Raw genomic sequence first — 18824 nt, 5'->3', positions numbered from 1 at the left:
CTCCTAGCAAGGCATTGTCTCTCTTGTTCACAAGTATTTCTGTTTCTTTCTTACACATTAGCTACCCAACCTACTCAATATAGCCTATACTCCTTCTTATAGGCAAACTCACCCACAGTTTCCACTTGCCCTTATATGTTAGCATGAAATTCTTTCTCTAACCCAGTCTTTTTTTTTTTTATGGAACAATAAACACTTTTATTACATGGGCAAAGACAGAAAGGATGAGGATTTATTTGCTTTTCCGGGCCTTGATTTTCCTAAGATAGAACTCCAACTCCTTGCCCTCTAGCACGTAGCCATCTGCTTGGCTACACTGTCCCACCCTTGATGTGATGCATGCAAGAAGCTTTCCTTGCTGGAACTGCTTCTCTAGGAGACTGCTGATTTTGGCGTTCTGTTTCCTTTTATCATATTTCTTGTGAATTTTTTAGATCACTTTTTGCTGAAATCTCTTCCTCCTCAGCAGTCAGCTTGGTCCCCTTCTTGTGGCCTAGGAGCAGCGCATAGTGGGGCTGGTACCACTGTTGGTATGGTGTGCCGTTGATGAGCATGACGCAGTTCTTCACCAGGGTCTTGGTACGGACCGGCTGGTTATTGGATGCGTTGTAGACAACATCGATGATCATTGTTTTGCAAGTACAACACTCTGAGCCCTAGGAGAAATTCCCCATGTCCAGCCTCAGGGCGTGGCATTTCTCATTTCTTCCCTGCACACAGACTGTGTGGATGTGGCCAGAGCTAATCTTGGTGTCGGCAGCCAGCTGGGCACCCCAGCTCATACTTTCACTTCTTGTGGTAAGGTTTTCTCTTACCCTGGTCTTGCAGCACTTTTGCTAGTTGTCCCAAGAGATGCCCATTGCTTTTTAAATTTTATTGTTTGTTTATTTATTTACTTATTTTTCCATAGGTTATTGGGGTATAGATGGTGTTCAGTTATGTAAGTTCTTTAGTGGTAATTTGTGAGATTTTAGTGCACCAATCATCTAAGCAGCATGAACTGCACCCTATTTGTAGTCTTTTATCCCTTGCCCCCTCACACGCTTACCCCCAACTCCCAAAGTCCATTGTATCATTCTTATTCCTTTGCATCCTTATAGCTTAGCTCCCAAATATCAGTGAGAACATACAATGTCTAGTTTTCCATTTCTGAGTTACTTCAGTTAGAATAATAGTTGCCAATTCCATCCAGGTCTCTGTGAATGTCATTAATTCATTCCTTTTTATGGCTGAGTAGTATTCCATCACTTATATATACCACAGTTTCTTTATCTACTTGGTGATTGATGGGCATTCGGGTTGTTTCCATGATTTTACAATTGCAAATTGTGCTGCAATAAACATGTGTGTGCAACTATCTTTTTCTTATAATGACTTCTTTTCCTCTGGGTAGATACCCAGTAGTGGGATTGTTGGATCAAATGATAGTTCTATTTTCAGCTCTTTGAGGAATCTCCACACTGTTTTCCATAGTGGCTGTACTAGTTCACATTGCCACCAGCAGTGTAGAAGTGTTCCCTGATCACTGCATTCATGCCAGCATCTACTTTTTTAAAAATTTTTTTGATTATGGCCATTCATGCACGAATAAGGTGGTATTGCATTGTGGTTTTGATTTGCATTTTTCTGATCATTAGTGATGTTGAGCATTTTTTTCATGTTTGTTGGCCATTTGTATGTCTTCTTTTGAGAATTGTCTATTCATGTCTTTAGCCCACTTTTTGATTAAATTGTTTATTTTTTTCTTGCTGATTTGTTTGTGTTCATTGTAGATTCTGGATATTAGTCCTTTGTCAGATGTATAGATTGTGAAGATTTTCTCCCACTCTTTGTGTTGTATGTTTACTCAGCTGAGCATTCCTTTCACCATGCAAAAGCTCTTTAGTTTAATTAAGTCCCGGCTATTTATCTTTGTTTTTATTGCACTTGCTTTTGGGTTCTTGGTCATAAAATCCTTGCCTACGCCAATGTCTAGAAGGAGTTTTCCAATGTTATCTTCTAGAGTTTTTATAGTTTTAGGTCTTAGATTTAAGTCCTTAATCCATCCTGAGTCGATTTTTGTATAAGGTGAGAGATGAGGATCCAGTTTCATTCTCTTACATGTGACTTGCCAATTATCCCAGCACCATTTGTTGAAAAGGGTGTCCTTTTCCCACTTTAAGTTTTTGTTTGCTTTGTCAAAGATTAGTTGGCTATAAGTTTTTGGGTTTATTTGTTCATTCTCTATTCTGTTCCATTGGTCTATGTGCCTATTTTTATGCCAGTACCACACTGTTTTGGTGACTATGACCTTACGGTATAGTTTGAAGTCAGATAGTGTGATGCCTCCAGATTTGTTCTTTTTGCTTAGGTTTGCTTTGGCTATGTGGGCTTTTTGTTTTGGTTCCATATGAATTTTGGAATTGTTTTTTTCTAATTCTGTGAAGAATTATGGTGGGGATTGCATTGAATTTGTAGATTGCTTTTGGTAGTATGGTTATTTTCACAATATTGATTCTACCCATCCATGAGCATGAGATGTATTTCCATTTTTTTGTGTGTCATCTGTGATTTCTTTCAGCAGTGTTTGGTAGTTTTCCTTGTCGAGGTCTTTTGCCTCCTTGGTTAGGTGTGTTCCTAAGTGTTTGTGTATGTGTGTGTGTGTGTGTGTGTGTGTGTGCTGCGCACGTGTGTGTCTATGTGTACAGCTACTGTAAAAGGGGTTAGTTCTTGATTCTCCACTTGGTCGCTGTTGGTGTATAGGGGAGCTACTGATTTGTGCACATTAATCTTGTATCCAGAAACTTTGCTGAATTCTTTATCAGTTCTGGAGCTTTCTGGAGGAGTCTTTAGGGTTTTTGAGGTAAACAATCATATCGTCAGCAAACAGTGACAGTTTACCCTCCTCTTTACTGATTTGTATGCCTTTTATTTCTTTCTCTTGTCTGATTGCTGTGGCTAGGACTTCCAGTACTATGTTGAAGAGGAGTGGTGAGAGTGAGTATCCTTGTCTTGTTCTAGTTCTTAAAGGGAACGCTTTTGACTTTTCCCCATTCAGTATTATGTTGGCTGTGAGTTTGTTATAGATGACTTTCATTTCATTGAGATATATCCCTTATATGCCAATTTTGTTGAGAGTTTTAATCATAAAGGATGCTGGATTTTGTTGAATGCTTTTTCTGCATCCATTGAGATAATCATGCGATTTTGTTTTAATTCTGTTTATGTGGTGTATCACATTTACTGACTTCCGTATGTTAAACCACCCCTGCATCCCTAGTATGAAACCCACTTGACCATGGTGAATTGTCTTATTGATATGTTGTTGGATTTGGTTAGCTAGTATTTTGTTAAGGATTTTAGCATCCATGTTTATCAGGGATATCAGTCTGTAGTTTTCATTTTTGTTTATGTCCTTTCCTGGTTTTGGTATTAGGGTGATGCTGGCTAAATGGAATAAATCAGAGAGGGTTCCCTCTTTCTCTATCTTGTGAAATAGTATCAATAGGATGGGTAACAATTCTTCTTTGAATATCTGGTAGAATTGTTATCTATCTTTTGTATCTAACCACCCAGCAAGTCTACCAGGCTCAGGGCTGGTACAGGGGGTTGTCTGCACAGATTCCTGTGATGTGAACCATCTATGGGTCTCTCAGCTGTGGATACCAGCACAGTATATGGGGTGTCTCCCAGGTCCTGCAGGAGCAGTCTGCTTTCTTCAGAGGGTCTGTGGGTCCTTTTGGGATTCCTGATTTATTCCTGCAGTCCTTCTGGAGCTAAAATTTATGATGTGAGCCTCTGCACACTGCTCTCTCTGTCCGAGTTGGAGCTGCAATCTAGTCCTGCCTCTGGTCTGCCATGATGATCTCTTCTTTTTCTCCAACCCAGTATTTTTATCTGAAGTCCTGATTATAGCTACCTGTCTACCAGAAATCTCCACCTGTATCAAATTCAGAGTCTGAAAAACAAATTCCTTATATCTCCAATCCCTACTTGTCTTTTATTGGGTATCTATGAAGTTACCCAAGCCAGACACACAGCTTTCACCATCTGTCTTTTGCTATCCCCTATTGACTCTATCTTCCAAATAATACTGCAATAAATCTCTCCCTTTCTCTACTTGTTTTGACTGCCTTTGCTCATCTTTTATTTTCTGATGTTGTGTAATAGTATTCTAACTGCTCTTCTGGCTTCTAGTGTTGCCCCTGAAGTTCATCTTTCATACTGCTTAAAGTGTGAACATTCCTAAAATACAAATGTCATTCCACCATCCTCATGTTTATAATTATTCAGTGGTTTTTGTCATTATATTTTACTAAGTCAAAATTTCTCCCTATGATAAGTCTCTTTCATATCTCTCCTCAATGTGTCTTGGTTATAAGTGTTGACATTGCCTAGAAATTCAAGGGTTTATTGACAAATGTTTGGTCAGAGGGATGGTCTGAATCCACTGCTAGAAACATAAAACCCTTGATAAGCTTTCCCTGTCCCTCTGTCATAGGCTGCCCTCTGAAACATGCTAAGCAGGATTAAGTTTATAGACCTGTAAACAGAGACGGAATGCCGTCAGGTGATTTAAATGCTGTCAGGCCTTTTTGTGCCTGGCTTTATTGCAACCTGTTTGAAGAAGTTATTTCTGAATAGATAGCGATGTTCTTTTGTTTTGTCTTCTTTTGTTTTTGTAGTCTACTTGAAGACTTTGACTTTATTATTTTGGCTACTCAGATGATCAGTCCTGCCCCTCTATTTTAAGCAACCCTCACACTCTGCCCATATATTATGTGCTTTTAATGATGAAAGCAGCATTCAAAGCTTATATAAAATAAACAATTAGTAAATGCATTAGTCGAATAGTATTAATATACAACTTATATTATTGGCTTTACTGAAATTTCTCCAGGGGCTTCTCACTAGGGCATGCACTGTGGACAGAATCAAAGGGACATTTCCTGTCTGCTGATGGCTTCTTTGTCACTCTGTTCATTTGTTTTTTAAAGTCAGGTTTACTGAGGTATAATTTGTATACTGTATAGTAAAATTCACCTTTTTGGGCTTTATGGATCTTGAATGATGCATACAGTTGTACAACTACCTGTCATAATGAAGATATAGAGCATTTCAACTACTCAGAAAAGTTCCCTCATGCTTCTTTGTAGTCAATTCAATTCCTCTCTGCACCCTGAGCCCTTGGCAACCACAAATCTTTGTCTGTCCTTATAGTATTACCTTTTCTCTAAGATCACACACATGGGATAATTCAGTATGCAACCTTTTGATTTTGGCTATTTTCATTTAGCATAATTCACTTAAGAACTATTTATGTTTTATGTGTGTTAGTGGTTCATTTTTTTTTTTTTATTGCTGAGTAGTGTTTCATTGCATTCATTTTGTACTTCATTGCTTTATATGTGCATATACCACAGTTTGCTTATCCATTTCCTAGCTGATACACTCATGGTGTGGTGGACAGACTCTAAGGTGACCCCTGTAATTCCTGCCTCCTGGTGTTTATGTATTTGATTCAACTTCCCCTCATAAGTGTGGATGGGATCTGTGATTTGTTTCTAACCAATAGAATATAGCAAAGGCAATGCTACTCTCATGATTACATTACCTTATATAAGACTGTTTTACCAGCAGACTCATTTTACACACTCTTTGCTGTGCTGATAAAGTGGAGGAAGTCCATTTGGTAAAGAGCTAAGGGTGGCCTCTAGGAGCTAAAGGCAGTCTTCAGCTAACAGACAGAGAAAAACTAGTGTCCTCAATCATACAGAAGCAAGACAATAAATTCTGTCAATTGTCTAAGTAATCCTGGAATCAAATTCTTCCCCAGTCAAGCCTCCAAATGAGATTGCAGCCTAGCTAACACTTTGAGAACTGATGCAGCTAAGCCATGACCAGACTTTGGATAATAAATGTGCATTTTTAAAAGCCACTATATTTTTGTTAACTTGTTGTATAGCAATAGAAAACTAAACTAATACATTCTGGTAGTTTCCAGTTTTTAGTGATTAAAAATAAGGCTGCCATAAATTTATATACAATAATAAGTTACAATAAGTATTGATCTATATTTTTATTCTTTTGAGTAAATACCTAAGAGTGCAGTTGCTATTTCATGTGGTCGGTTTATGTTTAAGTGGATGCCAAACTGTTGTCCAAAGTGGCTGTTCCATTTTATGTATTTTACGTCCTCCTATCCCCCAGAAATGTATGCATATTCTAGTTGTTTCATCACATCTATTGTACATTATTCTAACACTTGAGCTGGATTTGAGCTTCAGGGTTTTGGTGTTTTCTTTCCTTACTTTTTCTTTTTTTTTCTCTTTGGAGTGCAGTGGCACAGTCATGGCTCACTGCAGCCTCGACCTCCTAGGCTCAGTCTTCCCACCTCAGCCTGCCGAATAGCTGAGACCACAGGCATGTGCCACCCTACCCAACTATTTTTTATTTTTTGTAGAGACAGGGTCTCCCTATGTTGCCCACGCTGGTCTTGATCTCCTGGGCTCGAGTGATCCTCTTGCTTTGACCTCACAAAGTGTTGGAATTACAGGCATAAACCGCCATGCCTGGCTTGTTTTGTTCTTTTGTATTTTGTATCTTCTGGGCCTAGTGTTTGACTCATGCTCATAGGCTGTGAAAAGTTTGGAATGAATAAATTCGATGGCTTAATCTAAACACTTTACTTTTATAAGCACTCCAAGGGCCTTTTATCTTCAGGATGCAAGGGTCAGAAAGACAGCACTTCTGACTTTCCTTTATGGCTCCATTCTCTATAGGAGTCGTTTTTAAATGTGATTGCACATTGGAATCACCTGGAGAGCTTTTAGACCTTCCTGATGCTTAGGTTGCTACCCGTACCAATTAAATAAGAATCTACAGGGAGAAGACCCAGAAAAAGATTTTCATGTTCATTTAAAGTCACCTAGCTGGGGAGATTAAGCAACATAAACAGTCAGTGATGCCTGGGTCACCCTCCTGTAAATGCTGAGGCAATTGGTCTGGGTGTGGCCTGGGCAGCCAGGCTTTCAAAAGCTCCTCAGGTAATTCTAATAGGCAGCCAAGTTTTCGATCCACAGCCCTAGTAGTGGCCTCATTATCTCGTTCACAGAACAGCTCTTTAGCAATGGAAAAATCTATGGCAGTAGCAGAGTCACATCTTCAAGGCTGTGCTGGAAGCAGGTGGGGAAATCTGCAATTCAGATAATATGACCTTATTTTGCAGGCTGTGGAACATGGTACTAATTACATTTGTCTGATGCAAAAATGTCAGTTATACACCTGCCCTCAGTTTTTTCCTCCCACAGCCTGTAACATAATCCTGGTTATGGTTCTCAGCGATCCATAGGTTGGCAAATATGAAGTGGGCCTGGATGCTGAAAGATGGGAGCTCGGAAGCTGCTGACAGACACACCCCACACCTTTCATCACTCTAGTCCTTGGCTCTGACTTTGGTAAGGAAGGCAGCGACTCTACTGCTTGTTGCTCCCTCTGTTTTGACTTTAGGAATTAATGGTGTTTCTTGGCTTAACTTACAGCAATTAATAATGTTTACACTGGTGGGGAAAATTAATGCTGTTGCATTGTTATGAAACACAGAGTAAGGATAAAAATATTTAGGTTAGTAATCCAGAACATATCTTCTGATGAGTGTGACTTGCCCCCTTTTAGCTGATTTTGTGCATGGTTGCTTCCCAAGACTGCTCAGTGGGCTAAAGCTGACAGAAACAAACCCAAAATTATGACCACATTACTAAGGCATGGCACAGCTGCAAAACAGACAGAATGTAACAGTGAAGCAAACCCATGGGGGGACTTTTTGCCCTGAGCATTCAGACTGGGCATCCCTCTATAATTTGCCTCTTGAGCATCTTAGCATCAATTTCTTTGTACCTAAAGCCACTCCTATGACTCAGCGACTGTGGTTTTATCACTCAGTTTCTCTGTAATTGTTGTTCTTTCCTGAATCAACCTAGAGTGTCTGATCGGTCTCTGATACTTCATTTTGCAATACCCAAAGGTTTTGTCGATGTTACTATTGGGTGAACACTTATACAACAATTTTATAACAGAATCCCTTAACAACCCAGGATTTCTGTTGCAAATAGGTGGACTATACACTTCTTGCCTATACCTTACTCTACTTCTTCAACAGCCCACCCAAGTGATAGTCTTTTTGAAGTGGAGTTGCATCAATCAAATCTCAGTGTCCTCATCAAACACACGTTTGCTTAACACTCATGCGCCCTATTGGTTGGCTGGGGGCTCTGCTTTGATGTATCTGCTCCTACACCCAGGGAAATGGAGCAGCCACGGTCTCTGATATTGTCAGTAGCAGCGGCACAGGAAGAAATTGCAGAAAATGATGGGCCAGCTCTCTTGTCACTTTGCACATTTCATTGGCTAAAGCATGCCATAAGAGCATGCCTAATTCCAAGAGGGTAGAGACATGTAAACCTATCTATGTCCAAAAGGAGAAATGGAGATATTCAAGGAACACAGGAACTCCTCTATGGGGTATTATAATAGTTTACCAAGAAAAACACTAAGAAGTACACATAGAAATGGCTATAAGGAGAAATAGGCACATTTCTGAAGGCAGCACTCTAAAATGAGAGACCATCAAAGATGACTTCGGGGTTAACAAGGTAAGTGTGTGTGTGTGACTTTGGGACTAGAGTCCTAAATGCTTAGGACCCATATTAAATGTCTGTCTACATAATTAACACTCATTTAGAGTCAAACAGAAAGTAATACCGCTGGATGCAATCAAAAAGACAAGTTTAAAACCCTTGCATGATAGAAGAAGTAAATAGGGTCCTGCAATCAAAAAGACAAGTTTAAAACCCTCGCATGATAGAAGAAGTAAATAGGGTCCTGAGAGGGGAAGGAGTTTTTTTTCCCAGGGTCACACAGTGAGCAAGAGATAGAACTGAAAATAGACCCTGGTTCTAATTCAGGGTCTAGTGGTCTTTGTGTTGGATAGTATTGTTTGTCTTAATCTATTGATTCCTAAGAAAATTTGAAAAATCAGATTCTCTTTCCTGATAGCAGCTGTGGATTCAGAAGAGGTGAACTGTGAACAGGCTTGCTTCCAAGTGTTCGGAATCTGCTCTTAGGCCGAAGATACTACGCTGCTCCTAATAGGATTTAGATTTCATTGCTTATGGCTCTTAAATACCAATTTATGGCATGGAACTTTTTCTCAATTTTGGTTTAGTGGATTGGTTGGTTTTGATCAATATTGTAGTAATGCCTTGTAACAATACAGGTTCAGAGTATATCATATGCCAGTTTGTGGGGAAATTATTTTTTTCAGGGGAAATGAATTCACCCCAATTCGAAGATAGGATTAGTCAGGCTTGGCCAGCTAAATTGAATCAGACAGTTATATTGCATCAGATGTTCCTGGCATTGACCTTTTTAATGAGAAATAGATCTATTAGATATGTTTTACTCTGCTGTATGATATTTTATGAATTTGAACAGGGCTTTCCATCATTTAGATACATATCAGGATCTGGGGATGGCTTAGGCTGAGACCATGTAAAATTAGCTTTTGCTGGCCTGACCAGGTGGAATATGTTTAATTTGTTAACTTGCTGACCCTCTTTCTTTTCTAAGCAAATAGACTCAAAAGACCCGACACTAGTGAATACCTTTTATAAACAGAAGAATAAAACCAAAGCAACCCAGCAGAAGTTCTTTGGGAAAATCTCATAAAGTATACAGCCTCTCCTGCTAGGGGAGGACAAAGCATCTGGGTCTCTTTGCTTTCCCATCACATCCACAATTCCTGTCCTTAAATGCAGCTTTGGGGCCCTGACAACTGGAGTTGACTAGTTAAGTGGATCTTAAGTTCCATCTTTAAAATCACCCAGCTGTTCTCTCTTCTCTGAAATAAAATCAACCCAGCTGGTGGGTGGGAGTTTCCCTGCTGTGACCCAGGAAGCTGAGGCCTAAAGACAGGTGTGGATGGGAGAAGTGGAGGGCAAGAAGGGAGCAGGGATGGGGAGGCAGGTGATGCATTTCCCAGAATCAACTTTCTCTTGGTCCACTGAAGCACTGGGGGTCAAGCTGCCCATGGAGTGAGGGAGCTGAGCGGTTATGTGGAAAGGAGGCTTTTACTTGCTGTGCTCTGTAGACAGGTGGGAGTGGAGGGCCAAGGAACAATGAGATAATCGAATGTTAAAGCTGGAAGGGAGTCTTTGAAATTCAGTCCAATCATTTTAAAGATGATAAAGCTGGAGTCCACAGGCTGCCATGCTAGGCCCATGGTCACATAACTAGTGGAAGTCCACTTAATCTGACTCCAGTGAGAGTTCTTTGTGCCGTAACTCCTGAGGCAGCAGGGTACGGATAGATATGGCCTAGAGCCTGGTGTTCAATTCCTTTTGGCATCATTGGGAAGAATGTATAATATAAGCAACATAGTTCTTTTGTTTTCTATAAGAACAAAAATTCATATCTGCAATACCACTGAATATGCTGAATGCAGCTGAGCATGTCATTGAAACTGTTTCTTTGGTTCCACTTCTGTAGGATATTTAATATTCACACACGGAAGTAAGTAGTAAATAATATAATTAAATATAAAAGTTTAATAGTCAGTGAATGTATGCCCAAGGCCTTGGGGATGGGAGAGGGGGAAAAACTAGAAAGTGCTCTGGTCCTCTCTTCAATACAGCTACTCACAGATCAGAGGCAGAACACCGAGGTTCTACCGAGGCATTTACCCTCCCTCTAGACATGATCCCTCCCTGGCCTCCCATACTTGGGATTTTTTATTTTAGATGTAGCCTCAACATATCCATTTGGAATACCCTCATCCTACCTTGACCCAAGACCTTGACAAAGAAATGTACTTTTCTAGGCTCTTTGAATAATCGAAGGCACGAGTGTAGCTCCACTAATATAGCCACCAGTGTCAGAAGGTGAGGTGAGGGCGAGAGAAGAGATGGCTGCTATACCTTGTTCTCCCTTTTCCAAGGTGACAAGTGATTTAGCAGGAACCTTCATGGTCTAAGCCAAATAAATAAGATAAATGACAGCAATGGATTACTACATCTCAAGTACTCTAATAATCTCTGGGGGATTCCTGTACAGATTCAAATGGGCTCCCCTCTCTCTCTATAAACATCATGCAGACTGGTCCAAGTTGGTCCGAGAAACCTGGCTTTTATTACTCACTCTGCCACTACTATGTGATCTTGGAGGAGAACATGCATCTCTAAATTCCAGTTTCTTCATCTTTACAATGGAGACAATGCTTGTTCTGTATGTTCCACAAGATGGTTGTGAGGATGCGATGACGTAAAGCATGTGGAAGTGCTATGGTAGAGGACAGCACATCTGAAGTATCATGAATACTGGTGAGAGAATGTGGCTCACCCATGGGTTGACGTAGATGTTGAACGATGGGAGTTAACAGAATAAGCCTTAGTGTAAATTGGTAGTTATTTCCTCAGGGGCATTTCTAGGTGGGAAATGCTCTTAGAACCTGTAATGCAGGTAAGGGAAAGGACCAGAAAAGCAGGTTGAACAGTACTGAGAATTACTTTTCTTTTTCTCTCTGCTCCTTGTTCCTTCACTTCCCTCTTCCACTCACCCATTTCTACTTCTGTCACGGTTTTCCCCTTTCTATCTCCCTCCAGAGGCTGTGTTTTCATCCATGTCAGTTATCACCTATGTCAAATTGCCCAGAGGGCTAGCCTGTGAACCTCAGGTGATTGTCTGCTTGTCTAATTTTCTTGCCCACACATGTGCTAGGAGCGAGCTGCATACCATTGGGTGGGGTTCAGAACGTAACTAACCTGCTCCCCCATGCTGAGGAGTCGAACCTCCTCTGTGTCTCATACAAACTGCCCTGTTCTGATCCTGGCAAACAAACTGGGGCCATCAGCCAGCTGTACATTTGGAGAACAACTGGCCCAAGTCTGCTTTCATCTGGCTCCTGTGCCCGTGCACGTGTGCCAGAGAGTCCCTTTCTCACAGAGGGGCTTGACCGACTCAAGATTTCTCTGGCCAGAGAATCTTTTCACTAAAGTTACCAAAACATGCCAAAGTCTAATAAAGGCCCCAGGCTGGGGCCACATAGATGGTGATGCAGGAAACTCTGAAGTTGAGGTTAGAGAAATATGTTCCCCTGGCATTTGAAGAAAGGGTGTAGAAATAAGCCTTGCTTCTTGGGAAAAAGCGTCATAGCTGGTCATGGTGTTTTGATGAAGTACAACTGTAAGGGCATCTGGGGCACTGCGGGACCCTCACAGAGGAACTATTTTTGGATGTCTTCTCAGGAGGAGGGCAGAGCAGGGGAACAGCTTTGATTCAGCTTCTGGCAGGCAAATTCTGGCTGTAGTTTTCAGTTCTGACAGGCTTCAGTTCTACAGGCTTTTTTCCTCCCAAACTTAAAGAACTTCCAGTTTGGTGCAGTTTTGCCCTAGGATCCCATATCGAAACAAAACAAAACCAAAAACAAAACTGGAAAACGAAACAAAAAAGCAAACAGCAGTCAAACTCTATATTTCAACCTAAGGTTATGAGGCCGTTACTTTATTCTGTAATGCATTTATTCTTTATCCATCATGTATTTGAGTGCTAAGATGTATAAGGCATAATATTATATAAATAAACCAGTACCTCTTGTCCCTGATCTCACAAAGAATATAGCACAGGGGGAAGCTCACACGTAGTCCAGGAGACACGCAAGTGAGAACCAAACTGTCAATACCTTGGGCAAAGGCAATCTGTCTGATTTAAGAACAGGGGTCAGGTATAAGATGCACATTTGAAATACACACTGGATTCTGCTCAACTTTTATAGTTAAAAGTACACCCTCCCTACCTCCTGCCAGGAGGATCACTGAATTTGCTTTAGTAAACAGATAAACTACTTGTAACTAACTCATCATATTATGGTGAAGATGTACAGGAATACAAATTTTTCAGCCTTGACAAGCCATCCTCACTTTTCTGAGCTCAAGGGGCGGGAATGAAGTGACTTGAAGGGAGATGCTTTCTGTTACAGAGCTCTGTGAGAGAGAGAGAGAAATGTGTCATTCCAACCCAACCATGGCAAAGCAGGAGAGAAGTGTGTGGATCTGAGTTTGCACATCCAACAGAAAGCAGATGGTCCTGAGGTAGTCTTGTGGAAGGGTGCTCTGAGCTGGTTACAAACCTGACTCACAAAGAGTAAATCTGTCTGCTTACAAGGATGGCTCTGCAGCTTCAGATCCCCCAGTCTCAGTGTTGGCCCAGGCAGAAGTGCCATTGAATCATCAATCACTCCAAAGACGTTTGCTCTAGCTGTCTGTCTAGGAGGGAGGTCTGGTCACGTATCTTACTCTGAATTCTTGAGGACCCAGAAATCTGAAGGCAAATCAAATCTTCCAACTTTTAGGAAATGGCCAGGTAAGATAAGGAAGCCATGATAACTATTGAGGCAGTGAACATCAGCCACTCCCTACCATGTGAGGGAAATTCTTTTCTCTCCCTTCTGCTCCTGTTCCATCCTGAGAGTAGCATCTCTGAATTCTGCATGATACATTGGGAGATTCATGGAGAAAATCAGCTTCCCAGGTCCTGCTCTGTACAAGACTGAAGAAATATGATGCCCTGATGGTGTCCATCTTCCTATAGATTCTCAGATCCTAGACATCTGAAAGTGGCTCTGACAGCAGGATAAAAGGTTCCTAACCGTGTATTTCTTGGCCCAGAATTTCATGCAGTGAACTAAGACCCAAGTGACCACCAGGGCAGCTTTACACCTGAAATACAGTCATAAGGAAGAGAGGAGAAATACTTGTCTTTCCCCCTGAAGGGCAGAGAGAGGCTGATTATCAGTATATGCATGGACTTCACTTGGTTAAGCTTGCTGAGTAAAGAATTATCCATGCTGTCAGGCCCAGGGCCATCCCCCAGTTGGCTGTGTCCTGGAAATGAAGGTTTCTGGTGGCTACAGATATCCCATCTGGGCTCTGGAGCAATTTCAACAGCATCACTTATAAGTTATGCTTAACAGGATATGGCACAAAGGGATTTATGCTAGTCAGAGCCCTGGCTGGAGTCAGGCACTATTCCCAGAGCCTGTGCCTCTCACTCCTGTTGATTCTGCAGAACTGTTACTCTGAGAAGTGACAGCAGGAACCCAAACAACTGCTCAGTGTGATCCCAAGTGTGGGAACCGGGGGCAGGAGATTGCTTTAAAGACCTATGAGCCAGCAATGGGACTTGTGCCATCCTGCTACCAAACTCCAACAGCAGCCAGCCTACCCTCACTCTAGAATAAGCAGATATGAAAAGTTCCTTTTGAAGAAAGTGGTGAGGCATTGGTTACAGTCAACATCATTAGGCCCCATGTCTGTGTCTCACTTTGCTGTCCATGCTCAAAGGTACTCATCATTTCCACTCAAGGAACATTTACATAGGACCAAGTATGTCCTAAGAACTGCCTGAGTGAACAAGACATATTCTCTGAAAACAGGACCCTGTAGTCCATCTCTTTCCTGATTCTATTTTTTTTTTTTTTTTGAGATGCAGTCTCACTGTCACCCAGGCTGCAGTGTAGTGGTATGATCTCAGTTGACTGCAACCTCCACCTCCCAGGTTCAAGCGATTCTTGTGCTTCAGCCTCCTCAGTAGCTGGGATTACGGGCACATGCCACTACACCTGGTTCCTTTTTTTTTTTTTTTTTTGGTAGTTTTAGTAGAGACGGTGTTTCACCGTGTTGGACAGGGTGGTCTTGAACTCCTGACGTCTGGTGATCCGCCCACCTCAGCCTCCCAAAGTGCTGGAATTACAGGCATGAGCCACTGTACCCGGCCAATTCTATCTTTAAAAGTCCCTATTCTATGAATAATCTGCATTCAAGAAAGGTGTTCATGGCAATTTTTTTCACTGGGAAATCTAAGGTGGTCTTGGCACTGATAGAGGCTCTTTTTCCTTTTGCCTGCTTCTTTCTGCAAACCTGTTTACATGATCTGTTTTCTTACTGCCTAACTGAAACTTTGACCTTAAAGTTTGTGTTGTATTCACATCCTGATTCATATCCTGATTCATGTTGGTTCACGTGTTTTCATTGTTGTTTTTGAAATTTCACTTAGATCATTGTTTCAAGTAATTATGTAAAAAATACTTCTGACAGACAGGAATATATAACAGGCACATATTCTATTAAGTATTAACACTTATGTTTGCTTCACTTATTTTTTTTAATAGATTAAACATTACAGAGTTGAAACTCTCTGTATCCACCTGAATTTTGAACTACTGCTTGCATTGAAAACTAACCTGTAGTGTAATAGACAAACAGCCGGGAGGCAAGCGGCCTTACTTAGCTAATCTAGAGTTTTTCGATTTGGCTCTCAGGGAATTTCTCCCTTATTCGTTTTCCTTTAGTGGTCATGCTTTGAAGGGAACACAGAGTATGATTCTACTTTTTAATTTTAAGACAAAAGGATATGTATCTAATAAACAATGTTTCATTTCAAACAAGATGATTTTAGAGATCAAAATTAGTAATTGGAGTAATTGGAAAGGTCAGTGCTTGTAATTTTTTGTTTTTTTTGAGATGGCGTCTTGCTCTGTCATCCAGGCTGGAGTGTGGTGGTGCGATCTTGGCTCACTGCAACCTCTGCCTCCCAGGTGCAAGCGATTCTCCTGCCTCAGGCTCCCAAGTAGCTGAGACTACAGGTGTGCGTGACCATGTCCAGTTAATTTTTGTATTTTTAGCAGAGATGGGGCTTCTCTATGTTGACTAGGCTAGTCTCAAACTCTTGATCCCAGGTGATCCATCTCCCTCAGCCTTCCAAAGTGCTGAGATTATAGGCATGAGCCACTGTACCTGGGTATGGGCTCTTTTACTTAAAAAAAATATGTATCTGATTGAGTCCTATGTGCCGGTCATTGTTCTGAGTTTAACATGCGATCTCTCATTTAATTACCACAATGTCTCTTTAAGGGAGGTATGGTATTAACGCCATTTTACAGATGAAGAAACTAGAGAATACAGATGTTATTTGCCAAAGCCTCACATTTAGGAAGTGGTGGGCTAGGACTCAGTCCAGGCATTCTGCTGCCAACAGAGACTGTACCATTAACCAGAACTGTGTGTCTTTGAATATAGGCATCTGAGTCATTCTGCATACCCTGGTGTGATTTGATGGGTTCAGTGAAGGTCACCTGCCCATATCTTTCTTTCTTCTGTAAGTGCCATCATGCTTTAAATCCCTCTGTATTAACGTTATAGGGCCTCCATAATGTATTACTATAGTCGTATTGACTTAAAACTACAGACATGTATTCTTTCACAGTTCTGGAAGGTAGGAGTTCCAAATCAAGGTGCTGGTATGGCTATCCTCCCTCTGAAGGCTCTAGGGAAGAATCATTCCTTGCCTTTTCCAGCTTCTGATGGCTCTAGGTGTTGTTTGGTTTGTGGCAGCATCACTCCAATTTCTGACCCTTTTCAGATGGCTTTATTCTGTCTCCCCTCATCTTCTTGTAAGGATACCAGTGATTGGCTTTAAGGACCACTTATAATTCAGGATGAATTTATCTTAAGATCCTTAACTGATTTCACCCGTGACGACCTTATTTCCAAATATGGCCACTTTCTGAAGTTTCAAGTGGATGTGAATTTTGGGGTACACTATTCAACCCATGTATCCACCACTTAAGATTTATTCTTTAGGGTTCAGGATTAATTTTTCTAGACTCCTCTTTTAACCACTCAATGTACCAAGGGAAGACATTTTGTGCATGTGTTTTGGGGCTGTTTCCTGAAATGATGGCAACCTAGAAATCCCAAAAGAATGCTATAAATGAAGACGAGACGCAGAAAAGGCAGATGGGAGGAAGAAATTGAGCACAAATTTTAATTAATTTGTAGTTTGGAGAAGGGTATTACTGAATATATTCTACTGAGAGCTTTCACAGAAGGGGTAGAAGCAGTTAACCACCCAGTGAAAAAATCCACGTTCCAGTTTGCTAACATGAGCTCTAAATTGCGTTCAGGCCTGCATAATTTTTTGAAACTGTATTCAGAAGTACATATTGTAAATCTCACTTGCAACAATAAAAACAATTTCTAATTGCATAGAAAGCAAATGGCACCAGAAAAGCATTTCACAATTGTCAAGTCCAATGCCCCCTCATTTTCTGGAATGTGTAAACTGTCTCTGTTACTTTTAAACCCAAAAATGTCAGTTTTGATGAATCCATCTGGCCCTCTCCATGAACATTTTTGTGGAGCATTTTAGGAAAAGAGCTGCTGGGTGACTAAGGATAGCGTTGAACATGAGACTAAAACCATTTCCTACCGAGATTTCTGTGACCGTAGGCCAGCCTTTCATGTCTCATTGCCTCGTTCTTTCTGTGAGTCAGTTACCTTCCAGGGATCCTGTGAGTATTTCAGAAACATATTTAGACAAAAGCAGGAAACCTCAATGCCAAGAGCATGTGGTGAGCTCTGTGTGTATTGTGTGCCTCTAACTGCTATGTGAGTGGTGGTGGGATGTGTTAACCATCTTTCTAAACAGGCGGGGCTTTGTAAATCTCAAAGGAACAGGTCCTGTGTACAAAACAATCCCAGTGTTTTCATCCCCATGTCACAAAAGAAGAGCATCCGTAGTAGCACCTAAAAGTGTGTTACACTTAAAAAGTATCACATTAAGTTTGCAAGTGTCATGAACTTCCCAATTGTTACAGGAAGATGCACACAGAGTGGAATGATTTGCTCAAAGTCAATGTTTTAGGATGTCATGTAACCGATTAAAATGGAAAGATTTGTGTTAAAATGTTTATTCAGTCAGCATCGAGTTAAGTATTCTACCTGCAAAATAAATCCAGAATCTAACCTCCCTCCCACCACCTCTACCACTCCTGGCTTATTCTAGGCCATCATAAGCTTCTGTGCTTAGAGTCTTGCAGTGGCTTTTCACCTTCCCTAGAACCAAGCCAAAGTCCACAGAACAGTCTGCAAAGTCTCATGCAATCTCATCTCCTCCCTTACCTTTTCCTGCCCTTTTCACAGCAGTCTAGCCATGCTTACCTAATTTCCATTATTTGAAAGCACAAAAAACTTTCATCTCACAGCCTTTGTGCTTTCCATTCCCCCTGTCTATTCTACTCTTTTCTAGGCAGCTACGGGTCTTCCCTCACCACTCTATATAAAATAGTACCTTCTATATCATTAGGCTTCATCCTCTTACCCTAGGTCATTTTTTATCAGTAGCACTTAGCCCCGCAGGACAGAATACATACCTTTTTTTTTTCATCGTCTGTCTCCACAAGAATGTAAGCTTCATGAAGCGAGTCTAGAATTTCTTTTCACCATCCTATTTCCACTACCTAGAAAAGTGCCTATGATGTCATGGGAGGTTCATAACCATTAGCTAAATTAAGGACCCCATTTCTTTGTTTCTAACGGGAAATAATGCCTCTGCCTTGCTGTCCCAGGGTTTTGTGGGAGTCATATGAGATCCTAGAAGGGAAAAAGTGCTGTGTAGGCTATCAAGTGACTGTATCCAAATGTGAAGTATTGGTACCTTTAGCCTATGGTCTAGGGTGAATCTAGATTAGAGCTTTGCTTTGGATTCAAGAGAGTAAGGTAGAATTCCTCTGTTTAACTTTGAAATACACTTTGTAATATAAGCTAATTTATAATATTAGAATCTGTGAATTTGAAAAGAGTTTTAAAATTATATGGTCCAACAACTTATTTGGTATTGAAATTTTCTTCGCATTCCTGACATTCAGCCTCTGCTTAAATGCTTTAAGTGACTGGGAGGTCATTTTGCTCTTCTTCAGTGCAACTCCTGGTGATACACATTTTAGCTATTAGAGC

General features: G+C 40.9%; 1 pseudogene; it reads right to left on the bottom strand.

Annotated features, from left to right (window-relative positions):
* Positions 1–232: 232 nt before the first annotated feature.
* Positions 233–860, bottom strand: LOC105518136 (annotated as a pseudogene).
* Positions 861–18824: the final 17964 nt, after the last annotated feature.

The sequence above is a fragment of the Colobus angolensis genome, unplaced genomic scaffold (genome assembly GCF_000951035.1).
Source record: "Colobus angolensis palliatus isolate OR3802 unplaced genomic scaffold, Cang.pa_1.0 Scaffold312, whole genome shotgun sequence".
Classification (NCBI taxonomy): Eukaryota; Metazoa; Chordata; class Mammalia; order Primates; family Cercopithecidae; genus Colobus; species Colobus angolensis.
The sequence above is the reverse complement of the archived record's forward strand: the minus strand, read 5'-3'. Positions and strand labels throughout refer to the sequence as shown.